The sequence below is a fragment of the Aquarana catesbeiana genome, linkage group LG07 (assembly GCF_042186555.1).
Source record: "Aquarana catesbeiana isolate 2022-GZ linkage group LG07, ASM4218655v1, whole genome shotgun sequence".
In the NCBI taxonomy this organism is placed as follows: Eukaryota; Metazoa; Chordata; class Amphibia; order Anura; family Ranidae; genus Aquarana; species Aquarana catesbeiana.
The window spans coordinates 344,698,567-344,714,790 of NC_133330.1; the positions used below are offsets into that span (position 1 = coordinate 344,698,567).

General features: G+C 51.7%; 1 protein-coding gene across 1 annotated transcript in view; it reads right to left on the reverse strand.

Moving 5' to 3' along the window:
* The window catches only part of DMAP1 (DNA methyltransferase 1 associated protein 1), a gene marked incomplete in the record, with an annotated part of 87,469 nt that extends 74,833 nt beyond the window's left edge, over positions 1 to 12,636 (reverse strand). Inside the window, 1 exon segment of the mRNA XM_073593984.1 lies at positions 12,493 to 12,636.
* Positions 12,637 to 16,224: the final 3,588 nt, after the last annotated feature.

Genomic DNA, 16,224 nt, shown 5'->3' on the forward strand with positions numbered 1-16,224 from the left:
TGAATGGAGCTTTTGACATGGTGCATATCCATGCTGGGAAGACCATCAAAGATGTGTGATACTGCAGTCATAAGGATGGCTCCTCCCCCCATACAGATATCATAGACCCCACCTCCCCAATACAGATATTCTATAGACCCCCCCCCTCCCCAATACAGATATCTATAGACCCCCCTCCTCCCCCCAACAGATATCATAGACACACGCAGATGGATCTGTAGCATAAGGATGGCTCCTCCACCCCGATACAGATGATACTATAGACACCGATGCCTCCTCCCCCATACAGATATCTATAGACCCAACCTCTCCAATCTCTAGCCCCTCCTCCCCATACAGATATCTATAGACCCCCTCCTCCTCCCTCCCCCCCATACAGATATCTATAGACCCCCCTCCTCCTCCCCCATACAGATATCTATAGACCCCCTCCTCCTCCTCCCCCATACAGATATCTATAGACCCCCCTCCTCCTCCCCCATACAGATATCTATAGACCCCTCCTCCTCCTCCTCCCCCCATACAGATATCTATAGACCCCCTCCTCCTCCTCCCCCCATACAGATATCTATAGACCCCCTCCTCTCCTCCCCCCATACAGATATCTATAGACCCCCTCCTCCTCCTCCCCCCATACAGATATCTATAGACCCCCTCCTCCTCCTCCCCCCATACAGATATCTATAGACCCCCTCCTCCTCCTCCCCCCATACAGATATCTATAGACCCCCTCCTCCTCCTCCCCCATACAGATATCTATAGACCCCTCCTCCTCCCCCATACAGATATCTATAGACCCCCTCCTCCTCCTCCCCCCATACAGATATCTATAGACCCCCTCCTCCTCCTCCCCCCATACAGATATCTATAGACCCCCTCCTCCTCCTCCCCCATACAGATATCTATAGACCCCCTCCTCCTCCTCCCCCCATACAGATATCTATAGACCCCCTCCTCCTCCTCCCCCCATACAGATATCTATAGACCCCCTCCTCCTCCTCCCCCATACAGATATCTATAGACCCCCTCCTCCTCCTCCCCCCATACAGATATCTATAGACCCCCTCCTCCTCCTCCCCCCATACAGATATCTATAGACCCCCTCCTCCTCCTCCCCCCATACAGATATCTATAGACCCCCTCCTCCTCCTCCCCCCATACAGATATCTATAGACCCCCTCCTCCTCCTCCCCCCATACAGATATCTATAGACCCCCTCCTCCTCCTCCCCCCATACAGATATCTATAGACCCCCTCCTCCTCCTCCCCCCATACAGATATCTATAGACCCCCTCCTCCTCCTCCCCCCATACAGATATCTATAGACCCCTCCTCCTCCTCCCCCCATACAGATATCTATAGACCCCCTCCTCCTCCTCCCCCCATACAGATATCTATAGACCCCCTCCTCCTCCTCCCCCCATACAGATATCTATAGACCCCCTCCTCCTCCTCCCCCATACAGATATCTATAGACCCCCTCCTCCTCCTCCCCCCATACAGATATCTATAGACCCCCTCCTCCTCCTCCCCCCATACAGATATCTATAGACCCCCTCCTCCTCCTCCCCCCATACAGATATCTATAGACCCCCTCCTCCTCCTCCCCCCATACAGATATCTATAGACCCCCTCCTCCTCCTCCCCCCATACAGATATCTATAGACCCCCTCCTCCTCCTCCCCCCATACAGATATCTATAGACCCCCTCCTCCTCCTCCCCCCATACAGATATCTATAGACCCCCTCCTCCTCCTCCCCCCATACAGATATCTATAGACCCCCTCCTCCTCCTCCCCCCATACAGATATCTATAGACCCCCTCCTCCTCCTCCCCCCATACAGATATCTATAGACCCCCTCCTCCTCCTCCCCCCATACAGATATCTATAGACCCCCTCCTCCTCCTCCCCCCATACAGATATCTATAGACCCCCTCCTCCTCCTCCCCCCATACAGATATCTATAGACCCCCTCCTCCTCCTCCCCCCATACAGATATCTATAGACCCCCTCCTCCTCCTCCCCCATACAGATATCCATAGACCCCCTCCTCCTCCTCCCCCCATACAGATATCTATAGACCCCCTCCTCCTCCTCCCCCCATACAGATATCTATAGACCCCCTCCTCCTCCTCCCCCCATACAGATATCCTATAGACCCCCTCCTCCTCCTCCCCCCATACAGATATCTATAGACCCCCTCCTCCTCCTCCCCCATACAGATATCTATAGACCCCTCCTCCTCCTCCCCCCATACAGATATCTATAGACCCCCTCCTCCTCCTCCCCCCATACAGATATCTATAGACCCCCTCCTCCTCCTCCCCCCATACAGATATCTATAGACCCCCTCCTCCTCCTCCCCCATACAGATATCCATAGACCCCCTCCTCCTCCTCCCCCCATACAGATATCTATAGACCCCCTCCTCCTCCCCCCCCCATACAGATATCTATAGACCCCCTCCTCCTCCTCCCCCCATACAGATATCCATAGACCCCCTCCTCCTCCTCCCCCCATACAGATATCTATAGACCCCCTCCTCCTCCTCCTCCCCATACAGATATCTATAGACCCCCTCCTCCTCCCCCCATATAGATATCTATAGACCCCCTCCTCCTCCCCCCCATACAGATATCTATAGACCCCCTCCTCCTCCCCCCATACAGATATCTATAGACCCCCTCCTCCTCCTCCTCCCCATACAGATATCTATAGACCCCCTCCTCCTCCTCCCCCCATACAGATATCTATAGACCCCCTCCTCCTCCTCCTCCTCCTCCTCCCCCATACAGATATCTATAGACCCCCTCCTCCTCCCCCCATACAGATATCTATAGACCCCCTCCTCCTCCTCCTCCCATACAGATATCTATAGACCCCCTCCTCCTCCTCCTCCCATACAGATATCTATAGACCCCCTCCTCCTCCCCCCCCCATACAGATATCTATAGACCCCCTCCTCCTCCTCCCCCCATACAGATATCTATAGACCCCCTCCTCCTCCCCCCATACAGATATCTATAGACCCCCTCCTCCTCCCCATACAGATATCTATAGACCCCCTCCTCCTCCCCCCATACAGATATCTATAGACCCCCTCCTCCTCCTCCCCCCATACAGATATCTATAGACCCCCTCCTCCTCCTCCTCCCCCCATACAGATATCTATAGACCCCCTCCTCCTCCCCCCATACAGATATCTATAGACCCCCTCCTCCTCCCCCCATACAGATATCTATAGACCCCCTCCTCCTCCCCCCATACAGATATCTATAGACCCCCTCCTCCTCCCCCCATACAGATATCTATAGACCCCCTCCTCCTCCCCCCATACAGATATCTATAGACCCCCTCCTCCTCCCCCATACAGATATCTATAGACCCCCTCCGCCTCCCCCCATACAGATATCTATAGACCCCTCCTCCTCCTCCTCCCCCCATACAGATATCTATAGACCCCCTCCTCCTCCTCCCCCATACAGATATCTATAGACCCCCTCCTCCTCCTCCCCCCATACAGATATCTATAGACCCCCTCCTCCTCCCCCCATACAGATATCTATAGACCCCCTCCTCCTCCCCCCATACAGATATCTATAGACCCCCTCCTCCTCCCCCATACAGATATCTATAGACCCCTCCTCCTCCCCCATACAGATATCTATAGACCCCCTCCTCCTCCTCCTCCTCCCCATACAGATATCTATAGACCCCCTCCTCCTCCCCCCATACAGATATCTATAGACCCCCTCCTCCTCCTCCCCCATACAGATATCTATAGACCCCCTCCTCCTCCTCCTCCTCCCCCCATACAGATATCTATAGACCCCCTCCTCCTCCCCCCATACAGATATCTATAGACCCCCTCCTCCTCCCCCCCATACAGATATCTATAGACCCCCTCCTCCTCCTCCTCCCATACAGATATCTATAGACCCCCTCCTCCTCCTCCTCCATACAGATATCTACAGACCCCCTCCTCCCCCCCCCCATACAGATATCTATAGACCCCCTCCTCCTCCTCCCCCCATACAGATATCTATAGACCCCCTCCTCCTCCCCCCATACAGATATCTATACACCCCCTCCTCCTCCCATACAGATATCTATAGACCCCCTCCTCCTCCCCCCATACAGATATCTATAGACCCCCTCCTCCTCCTCCCCCCATACAGATATCTATAGACCCCCTCCTCCTCCTCCTCCCCCATACAGATATCTATAGACCCCCTCCTCCTCCTCCTCCCCCCATACAGATATCTATAGACCCCCTCCTCCTCCCCCCATACAGATATCTATAGACCCCCTCCTCCTCCCCCATACAGATATCTATAGACCCCCTCCTCCTCTCCCCCATACAGATATCTATAGACCCCCTCCTCCTCCTCCCCCCATACAGATATCTATAGACCCCCTCCTCCTCCTCCCCCCATACAGATATCTATAGACCCCCTCCTCCTCCCCCCATACAGATATCTATAGACCCCCTCCTCCCCCATACAGATATCTATAGACCCCCTCCTCCTCCACCCCCCATACAGATATCTATAGACCCCCTCCTCCTCCTCCCCCCATACAGATATCTATAGACCCCCTCCTCCTCCCCATACAGATATCTATAGACCCCCTCCTCCTCCTCCTCCCCCCATACAGATATCTATAGACCCCCTCCTCCTCCCCCCATACAGATATCTATAGACCCCCTCCTCCTCCTCCCCCCATACAGATATCTATAGACCCCCTCCTCCTCCTCCCCCCATACAGATATCTATAGACCCCCTCCTCCTCCTCCCCCATACAGATATCTATAGACCCCCTCCTCCTCCTCCCCCCATACAGATATCTATAGACCCCCTCCTCCTCCTCCCCCCATACAGATATCTATAGACCCCCTCCTCCTCCTCCCCCCATACAGATATCTATAGACCCCCTCCTCCTCCTCCCCCCATACAGATATCTATAGACCCCCTCCTCCTCCTCCCCCCATACAGATATCTATAGACCCCCTCCTCCTCCTCCCCCCATACAGATATCTATAGACCCCCTCCTCCTCCTCCCCCCATACAGATATCTATAGACCCCCTCCTCCTCCTCCCCCATACAGATATCTATAGACCCCCTCCTCCTCCTCCCCCCATACAGATATCTATAGACCCCCTCCTCCTCCTCCCCCCATACAGATATCTATAGACCCCCTCCTCCTCCTCCCCCATACAGATATCTATAGACCCCCTCCTCCTCCTCCCCCCATACAGATATCTATAGACCCCCTCCTCCTCCTCCCCCCATACAGATATCTATAGACCCCCTCCTCCTCCTCCCCCCATACAGATATCTATAGACCCCCTCCTCCTCCTCCCCCCATACAGATATCTATAGACCCCCTCCTCCTCCTCCCCCCATACAGATATCTATAGACCCCCTCCTCCTCCTCCCCCCATACAGATATCTATAGACCCCCTCCTCCTCCTCCCCCCCATACAGATATCTATAGACCCCCTCCTCCTCCTCCCCCCATACAGATATCTATAGACCCCCTCCTCCTCCTCCCCCATACAGATATCCATAGACCCCCTCCTCCTCCTCCCCCCATACAGATATCCATAGACCCCCTCCTCCTCCTCCCCCCATACAGATATCTATAGACCCCCTCCTCCTCCTCCCCCCATACAGATATCTATAGACCCCCTCCTCCTCCTCCCCCCATACAGATATCTATAGACCCCCTCCTCCTCCTCCCCCCATACAGATATCTATAGACCCCCTCCTCCTCCTCCCCCCATACAGATATCTATAGACCCCCTCCTCCTCCTCCCCCCATACAGATATCTATAGACCCCCTCCTCCTCCTCCCCCCATACAGATATCTATAGACCCCCTCCTCCTCCTCCCCCATACAGATATCCATAGACCCCCTCCTCCTCCTCCCCCCATACAGATATCTATAGACCCCCTCCTCCTCCCCCCATACAGATATCTATAGACCCCCTCCTCCTCCTCCCCCCATACAGATATCCATAGACCCCCTCCTCCTCCTCCCCCCATACAGATATCTATAGACCCCCTCCTCCTCCTCCTCCCATACAGATATCTATAGACCCCCTCCTCCTCCCCCCATATAGATATCTATAGACCCCCTCCTCCTCCCCCCATATAGATATCTATAGACCCCCTCCTCCTCCCCCCATACAGATATCTATAGACCCCCTCCTCCTCCTCCTCCTCCCCATACAGATATCTATAGACCCCCTCCTCCTCCTCCCCCCATACAGATATCTATAGACCCCCTCCTCCTCCTCCTCCTCCTCTCCCCCCATACAGATATCTATAGACCCCCTCCTCCTCCCCCCATACAGATATCTATAGACCCCCTCCTCCTCCTCCTCCCATACAGATATCTATAGACCCCCTCCTCCTCCTCCTCCCATACAGATATCTATAGACCCCCTCCTCCTCCCCCCCCCATACAGATATCTATAGACCCCCTCCTCCTCCTCCCCCCATACAGATATCTATAGACCCCCTCCTCCTCCCCCCATACAGATATCTATAGACCCCCTCCTCCTCCCCCATACAGATATCTATAGACCCCCTCCTCCTCCCCCCATACAGATATCTATAGACCCCCTCCTCCTCCTCCCCCCATACAGATATCTATAGACCCCCTCCTCCTCCTCCTCCCCCCATACAGATATCTATAGACCCCCTCCTCCTCCTCCTCCCCCCATACAGATATCTATAGACCCCCTCCTCCTCCCCCCATACAGATATCTATAGACCCCCTCCTCCTCCCCCCATACAGATATCTATAGACCCCCTCCTCTCCCCCCATACAGATATCTATAGACCCCCTCCTCCTCCCCCCATACAGATATCTATAGACCCCCTCCTCCTCCCCCCATACAGATATCTATAGACCCCCTCCTCCTCCCCCCATACAGATATCTATAGACCCCCTCCTCCTCCCCCATACAGATATCTATAGACCCCCTCCGCCTCCCCCCATACAGATATCTATAGACCCCCTCCTCCTCCTCCCCCCATACAGATATCTATAGACCCCCTCCTCCTCCTCCCCCCATACAGATATCTATAGACCCCCTCCTCCTCCCCCCATACAGATATCTATAGACCCCCTCCTCCTCCCCCCATACAGATATCTATAGACCCCCTCCTCCTCCCCCATACAGATATCTATAGACCCCCTCCTCCTCCCCCATACAGATATCTATAGACCCCCTCCTCCTCCTCCTCCTCCCCATACAGATATCTATAGACCCCCTCCTCCTCCCCCCATACAGATATCTATAGACCCCCTCCTCCTCCTCCCCCCATACAGATATCTATAGACCCCCTCCTCCTCCTCCTCCTCCTCCCCCCATACAGATATCTATAGACCCCCTCCTCCTCCCCCCATACAGATATCTATAGACCCCCTCCTCCTCCCCCCATACAGATATCTATAGACCCCCTCCTCCTCCTCCTCCCATACAGATATCTATAGACCCCCTCCTCCTCCTCCTCCATACAGATATCTACAGACCCCCTCCTCCCCCCCCCCCATACCAGATATCTATAGACCCCCTCCTCCTCCTCCCCCCATACAGATATCTATAGACCCCCCTCCTCCTCCCCCCATACAGATATCTATACACCCCCTCCTCCTCCCATACAGATATCTATAGACCCCCTCCTCCTCCCCCCATACAGATATCTATAGACCCCCTCCTCCTCCTCCCCCCATACAGATATCTATAGACCCCCTCCTCCTCCTCCTCCCCCCATACAGATATCTATAGACCCCCTCCTCCTCCCCCATACAGATATCTATAGACCCCCTCCTCCTCCCCCCATACAGATATCTATAGACCCCCTCCTCCTCCCCCCATACAGATATCTATAGACCCCCTCCTCCTCCTCCCCCCATACAGATATCTATAGACCCCCTCCTCCTCCTCCCCCCATACAGATATCTATAGACCCCCTCCTCCTCCCCCCATACAGATATCTATAGACCCCCTCCTCCCCCATACAGATATCTATAGACCCCCTCCTCCTCCACCCCCATACAGATATCTATAGACCCCCTCCTCCTCCTCCCCCCATACAGATATCTATAGACCCCCTCCTCCTCCCATACAGATATCTATAGACCCCTCCTCCTCCTCCTCCCCCCCATACAGATATCTATAGACCCCCTCCTCCTCCCCCCATACAGATATCTATAGACCCCCTCCTCCTCCTCCTCCCCCCATACAGATATCTATAGACCCCCTCCTCCTCCCCCCATACAGATATCTATAGACCCCCTCCTCCTCCATACAGATATCTATAGACCCCCCTCCTCCTCCCCCCATACAGATATCTATAGACCCCCTCCTCCTCCTCCCATACAGATATCTATAGACCCCCTCCTCCTCCCATACAGATATCTATAGACCCCCTCCTCCTCCCATACAGATATCTATAGACCCCCTCCTCCTCCTCCTCCCCCCATACAGATATCTATAGACCCCCTCCTCCTCCTCCTCCTCCTCCTCCCCCCATACAGATATCTATAGACCCCCTCCTCCCCCCATACAGATATCTATAGACCCCCTCCTCCTCCTCCTCCCCCATACAGATATCTATAGACCCCCTCCTCCTCCTCCTCCTCCATACAGATATCTATAGACCCCCTCCTCCCATACAGATATCTATAGACCCCCTCCTCCTCCTCCTCCCCCCATACAGATATCTATAGACCCCCTCCTCCTCCTCCCATACAGATATCTATAGACCCCTCCTCCTCCCATACAGATATCTATAGACCCCCTCCTTCTCCCCCATACAGATATCTATAGACCCCCTCCTCCTCCTCCCATACAGATATCTATAGACCCCCTCCTCCTCCTCCTCCCATACAGATATCTATAGACCCCCTCCTCCTCCTCCTCCCATACAGATATCTATAGACCCCCTCCTCCTCCTCCTCCCATACAGATATCTATAGACCCCCTCCTCCTCCTCCTCCCATACAGATATCTATAGACCCCCTCCTCCTCCTCCTCCCATACAGATATCTATAGACCCCCTCCTCCTCCTCCCCCCATACAGATATCTATAGACCCCCTCCTCCTCCTCCCCCCATACAGATGTCTATAGACCCCCTCCTCCTCCTCCCATACAGATATCTATAGACCCCCTCCTCCTCCTCCTCCCATACAGATATCTATAGACCCCCTCCTCCTCCTCCCATACAGATATCTATAGACCCCCTCCTCCTCCTCCTCCCCATACAGATATCTATAGACCCCCTCCTCCTCCTCCCCCCATACAGATATCTATAGACCCCCTCCTCCTCCCCCCATACAGATATCTATAGACCCCCTCCTCCTCCCCCCCATACAGATATCTATAGACCCCCTCCTCCTCCTCCCCCATACAGATATCTATAGACCCCTCCTCCTCCTCCCCCCATACAGATATCTATAGACCCCCTCCTCCTTCTCCCCCCATACAGATATCTATAGACCCCCTCCTCCTCCTCCCCCCATACAGATATCTATAGACCCCCTCCTCCTCCTCCCCCCATACAGATATCTATAGACCCCCTCCTCCTCCTCCCCCCATACAGATATCTATAGACCCCCTCCTCCTCCCCCCTATACAGATATCTATAGACCCCCTCCTCCCCCCTATACAGATATCTATAGACCCCCTCCTCCTCCTCCCCCCATACAGATATCTATAGACCCCCTCCTCCTCCCCCCTATACAGATATCTATAGACCCCCTCCTCCTCCTCCCCCATACAGATATCTATAGACCCCCTCCTCCTCCCCCCTATACAGATATCTATAGACCCCCTCCTCCTCCTCCCCCCTATACAGATATCTATAGACCCCCTCCTCCTCCCCCCCCCCCCCCATACAGATATCTACAGACCCCCCTCCTCCTCCCATACAGATATCTATAGACCCCCTCCTCCTCCCATACAGATATCTATAGACCCCCTCCTCCTCCTCCCATACAGATATCTATAGACCCCCTCCTCCTCCTCCCATACAGATATCTATAGACCCCCTCCTCCTCCTCCCCCCATACAGATATCTATAGACCCCCTCCTCCTCCCCCCATACAGATATCTATAGACCCCCTCCTCCTCCCCCCATACAGATATCTATAGACCCCCTCCTCCTCCTCCCCCATACAGATATCTATAGACCCCCTCCTCCTCCTCCCCCCATACAGATATCTATAGACCCCCTCCTCCTCCTCCTCCTCCTCCCCCATACAGATATCTATAGACCCCCTCCTCCTCCCATACAGATATCTATAGACCCTCCTCCTCCCATACAGATATCTATAGACCCCTCCTCCTCCTCCCCCCATACAGATATCTATAGACCCCCTCCTCCTCCATACAGATATCTATAGACCCCCTCCTCCTCCTCCCCCCTATACAGATATCTATAGACCCCCTCCTCCTCCTCCCCCCTATACAGATATCTATAGACCCCCTCCTCCTCCCATACAGATATCTATAGACCCCTCCTCCTCCTCCTCCCCCCATACAGATATCTATAGACCCCCTCCTCCTCCATACAGATATCTATAGACCCCCTCCTCCTCCTCCCCCCTATACAGATATCTATAGACCCCCTCCTCCTCCCCCCCCCCTATACAGATATCTATAGACCCCCTCCTCCTCCTCCCCCCATACAGATATCTATAGACCCCCCTCCTCCTCCTCCCCCCATACAGATATCTATAGACCCCCCTCCTCCTCCTCCCCCCATACAGATATCTATAGACCCCCCTCCTCCTCCTCCCCCCATACAGATATCTATAGACCCCCTCCTCCTCCTCCTCCCCCCATACAGATATCTATAGACCCCTCCTCCTCCTCCTCCCCCCATACAGATATCTATAGACCCCTCCTCCTCCCATACAGATATCTATAGACCCCCTCCTCCCCCCTATACAGATATCTATAGACCCCCTCCTCCTCCTCCCATACAGATATCTATAGACCCCCTCCTCCTCCCATACAGATATCTATAGACCCCCTCCTCCTCCCCCATACAGATATCTATAGACCCCCTCCTCCTCCCCCATACAGATATCTATAGACCCCCTCCTCCTCCTCCCCCCATACAGATATCTATAGACCCCCTCCTCCTCCTCCCCCCATACAGATATCTATAGACCCCCTCCTCCTCCTCCCCCATACAGATATCTATAGACCCCCTCCTCCTCCTCCCCCCCCCCATACAGATATCTATAGACCCCCTCCTCCTCCTCCCCCCATACAGATATCTATAGACCCCCTCCTCCTCCTCCTCCTCCCCCATACAGATATCTATAGACCCCCTCCTCCTCCTCCCCCCCCCATACAGATATCTATAGACCCCCTCCTCCTCCTCCCCCATACAGATATCTATAGACCCCCTCCTCCTCCTCCTCCTCCCCCATACAGATATCTATAGACCCCCTCATCCTCCTCCCCCCCCCATACAGATATCTATAGACCCCCTCCTCCTCCTCCCCCCATACAGATATCTATAGACCCCCTCCTCCTCCTCCCCCCATACAGATATCTATAGACCCCCTCCTCCTCCTCCCCCATACAGATATCTATAGACCCCCTCCTCCTCCTCCCCCCATACAGATATCTATAGACCCCCTCCTCCTCCTCCCCCCATACAGATATCTATAGACCCCCTCCTCCTCCCCCCATACAGATATCTATAGACCCCCTCCTCCCCCATACAGATATCTATAGACCCCCTCCTCCTCCTCCCCCCATACAGATATCTATAGACCCCCTCCTCCTCCTCCCCCCATACAGATATCTATAGACCCCCTCCTCCTCCTCCCCCATACAGATATCTATAGACCCCCTCCTCCTCCTCCCCCCATACAGATATCTATAGACCCCCTCCTCCTCCTCCCCCCATACAGATATCTATAGACCCCCTCCTCCTCCTCCCCCCATACAGATATCTATAGACCCCCTCCTCCTCCTCCCCCATACAGATATCTATAGACCCCCTCCTCCTCCTCCTCCCATACAGATATCTATAGACCCCCTCCTCCTCCTCCTCCCATACAGATATCTATAGACCCCCTCCTCCTCCTCCCCCATACAGATATCTATAGACCTCCTCCTCCTCCTCCCCCCATACAGATATCTATAGACCCCCTCCTCCTCCTCCCCCCATACAGATATCTATAGACCCCCTCCTCCTCCTCCCCCCATACAGATATCTATAGACCCCCTCCTCCTCCTCCCCCCATACAGATATCTATAGACCCCCTCCTCCTCCTCCCCCATACAGATATCTATAGACCCCCTCCTCCTCCTCCTCCCCCCATACAGATATCTATAGACCCCCTCCTCCTCCTCCCCCATACAGATATATCTATATACATTCGGGTGCGGTGCAGCTTTCCCTTCCCGGAGGGGCCGGAGACCCCCAATACCCCCACCCCGCCCCCCTCACCTGTATTATACCGGAGGAGCCTCCGAACCGACGCGCTGTGATGACGTCACCCAGCGACGAGGGACGCCGCGGAAGGGAGACACCCAGCGGCCGGAGATCAGAATGACATGAGGGGCGGGGCCAGAGCGCACAGAGCTGAGGAGGGGCGGGGCTCTGGGGGTCTCTGAGTGTTTCTGATAGGCCGGTGGGGGGAAGGGGAGGGGACAGCTTCCATTCTTCATCTCTTTGTAAATCCTTCTGTTCTATTAACAGCTTCAGCCCCGGAAGTTTTACCCCCCTTCCTGACCTGGGCACTCTTTGTTATTCGGCTCTGCGTCGCTTTAGCTGACAATTGCGCGGCCGTGCGACATTGTACACAAATAAAACTGACGTCTTTTCCCCACAAATAGAGATTTCTTTGGTGGTATTTGATCATCTCCGCGGTTTTTATTTTTAGCGCTATAAACAAAAAAAGTAAAATAAAAATATTTTTACATTTTATTATAATAAATATCCCCAAAAATATATAAAAAAACACATTTTTCCTCAGTTCAGTCCGATATTTATTCTTCTATATATTTCTAGTAATAAAAACTTCAATAAGTGATTATTGATTGGTTTGTGCAAAAGTTCTATAAAATAGAAGATCGATTTATGGCTTGTTTATGATTATTTATTTATTAGTAATGGCGGCGATCTCTGTGTCCTGGGGGGAGGGGAGGGGGCTCCTCCCACTGTCTACAGAGACTCCTCCCACTATTCTTTCTCTATAAAGTGGGCGGAGACATCAGTGATGGAGGTAACCAATAAAAAGGAAATATACAATTTTATCCACCCCTCCTCCCCAACATGGAGATAAAATTCCTGTGACCCAGACCGAAACGCGTTACACATGACCGAAACGCGTCACACATGACCGAAACGCGTCACACATGACCGAAACGCGTCACACATGACCGGAACGCGTCACACATGACCGCAATGCGCCAAACGGCCAGAACACTTTTTTTGTTAAATAAATTAAAAAAGACTGAAGATTTTCTGTAATAAAATTTTGCAAATATATAATCTTTATTCATAAATTTAGACCAAAACCTATTCTGCTCCATTTCTTTGGTGAAAATCCCCCAAATCAGTGAATGTTATTTATTGTGTAGGAAAGTTATAGAGACCACAGACTATGAGATATACAGTGCCTGGAAAAAGTATTCATACCCCTTGAAATTCTCCACACTTTGTCATGTTACAACTAAAAACGTAAATGTATTTTATTGGGATTTTATGTGATAGACCAACACAAAGTGTCACATAATTGTGAAGTGGAAGGAAAATGATAAATGATACAAATAAATATGTGAAAAGGGGGGGGGGGGGCATTTGTATTCAGCCCCCTTTACTCTGATAACTAAAATCTAGTGGAACCAATTGCCTTCAGAAGTCACCTAATTAGTAAATAGAGTCCACCTGTGTGTCATTTAATCTCAGTATAAATACAGCTGTTCTGTGGAGCCCTCAGAGGTTTGTTAGAGAATCTTAGTGAACAAACAGCATCATGAAGGCCAAGGAACACACCAGACAGGTCAGGGATAAAGTTGTGGAGAAGTATAAAGCAGGTTTACGTTATAAAAAGATCTCCCAAGCTTTGAACATCTCACGGAGCTCTGTTCAATCCATCATCGGAAAATGGAAAGAGTATGGCACAACTGCAAACCTACCAAGACATGGCCGTCCACCTAAACTGACCGGCCGGGCAAGGAGAGCATTCATCAGAGAAGAGCCAAGAGGTCCATGGTAACTCTGGAGGAGCTGCAGAGATCCACAGCTCAGGTGGGAGAATCTGTCCACAGGACAACTATTAGTCGTGTTCTCCACAAATCTGCCCTTTATGGAAGAGTGACAAGAAGAAAGACATTGGTGAAAGAAAGTCATAAGAAGTCCTGTTTGTAGTTTGTGAGAAGCCATGTGGAGGACACAGCAAACATGTGGAAGAAGGTGATCTGGTCAGAGGAGACCAAAATTCAACTTTTGGGCCTAAAAGTAAAACGCTATGTGTGGGGAAAACTAACACTGTACATCACCCTGAACACACCATCCCCACCGTGAAACATGGTGGTGGCAGCATCATGTGGTGGGGATGGTTTTCTTCAGCAGGGACAGGGAAGCTGGTCAGAGTTGATGGGAAGATGGATGGAGACAAATACAGGACAATCTTAGAAGAAAACCTGTTAGAGTCTACAAAAGACTTGAGACTGGGGCGGAGGTTCACCTTCCAGCAGGACAACGACCCGAAACATCCAGCCAGAGCTACAATGGAATGGTTTAGATCAAAGCATATTCATGTGTTAGAATGGCCCAGTCACAGTCCAGACCTAAATCACATTGAGAATCTGTGGTAAGACTTGAAAATTGCTGTTCACAGACGTTCTCCATCCAATCTGACAGAGCTTGAGATATTTTACAAAGAAGAATGGGCAGAAATGTCCTCTCTAGATGTGCAAAGCTGGTAGAGACATCCCCAAAAAGACTTGTAGAGAAAGGGGGTTCTACAAAGTATTGACTCCGGGGGGCGCCATACAAATGCCCCCCCCCCCCGCCCCCACACACTTTTCACATATTTATTTGTATCATTTATCATTTTCCTTCCACTTCACAATTCTGTGACACTTTGTGTTGGTCTATCACATAAAATCCCAATAAAATACATTTATGTTTTTGGTTGTAACAAAATGTGGGGAATTTCAAGGGGTATGAATACTTTTTCAAGGCACTGTATATGGGCACAATTTTCATACTTTTGGTTCTGTATGCCACCAGAATAAAATTAAAATAAAACAATCCAAATTAATTTGAATTGCAGACTTTCAGATTTAATTCAAGGGGTTGAACATAAATATTGAGTACAAATTTTAGGAACTGCAACCATTTTTATACACAGCCCCTCCCACAATTTTCAGGGGCTCAAATGTAATTGGACAAATTAATATAATGATAAATAAAATGATCATTTTTAATATTTTGTTGGGAATCCTTTACTGGCAATGAGTGCCTGAAGTCTGGAACCCATGGACATCACCAAAGACTGCCTTTCCTCCTTTCCGATGCTTTGCCCGGATCTACCTGCAGCTGTATTCAATTGTTCTTTGTATGCGGCTCTTCCTGCCTTTAGTTTTGCCTTCAGCAAGTGAAATGCTCAATTGGGTTGAGATCAGGTGATTGACTCGGCCATTGCAGAATATTCCACTTCTTTTCCTTCAAAAGTTCCTGGGTTGCTTTTGCAGTGTGTTTTGGATCATTGTCCATCTGTACTGTGAGGCACCGCCCAATCATTGACTGAATCTGGGCTGACAGTATATCTCTAAACACCGCAGAATTCATCCGACTGCTTCTGCCTTCTGTCACATCAGCAATAACCACCAATAACCCAGTGCCACTGGAAGCCATGCATGCCCATGCCATCACATTGCAAGCTCTACCATGTGACCACAGATGACGTTGTGTGCTTTGGATCATGATCTGTTCAAAGCATTCTCCACACTTTCTTCTTCCCGTCATTCTGCTACAGATTAATCTTAGTTTCATCCGTCCAAAGAATGCTTTTCCTGAACTAGTCTGGCTTTTTTAGATGTTTTTTGGCAAAGTTTAATCTGGCTTTTCTATTCTTCAGGCTTATGAATGGTTTGCACCTTGTGGTGAACCCTCTGTATTTGCTCTCATGAAGTGTTCTCTTGGCTGTAGCCTTTGACAATGATAGGC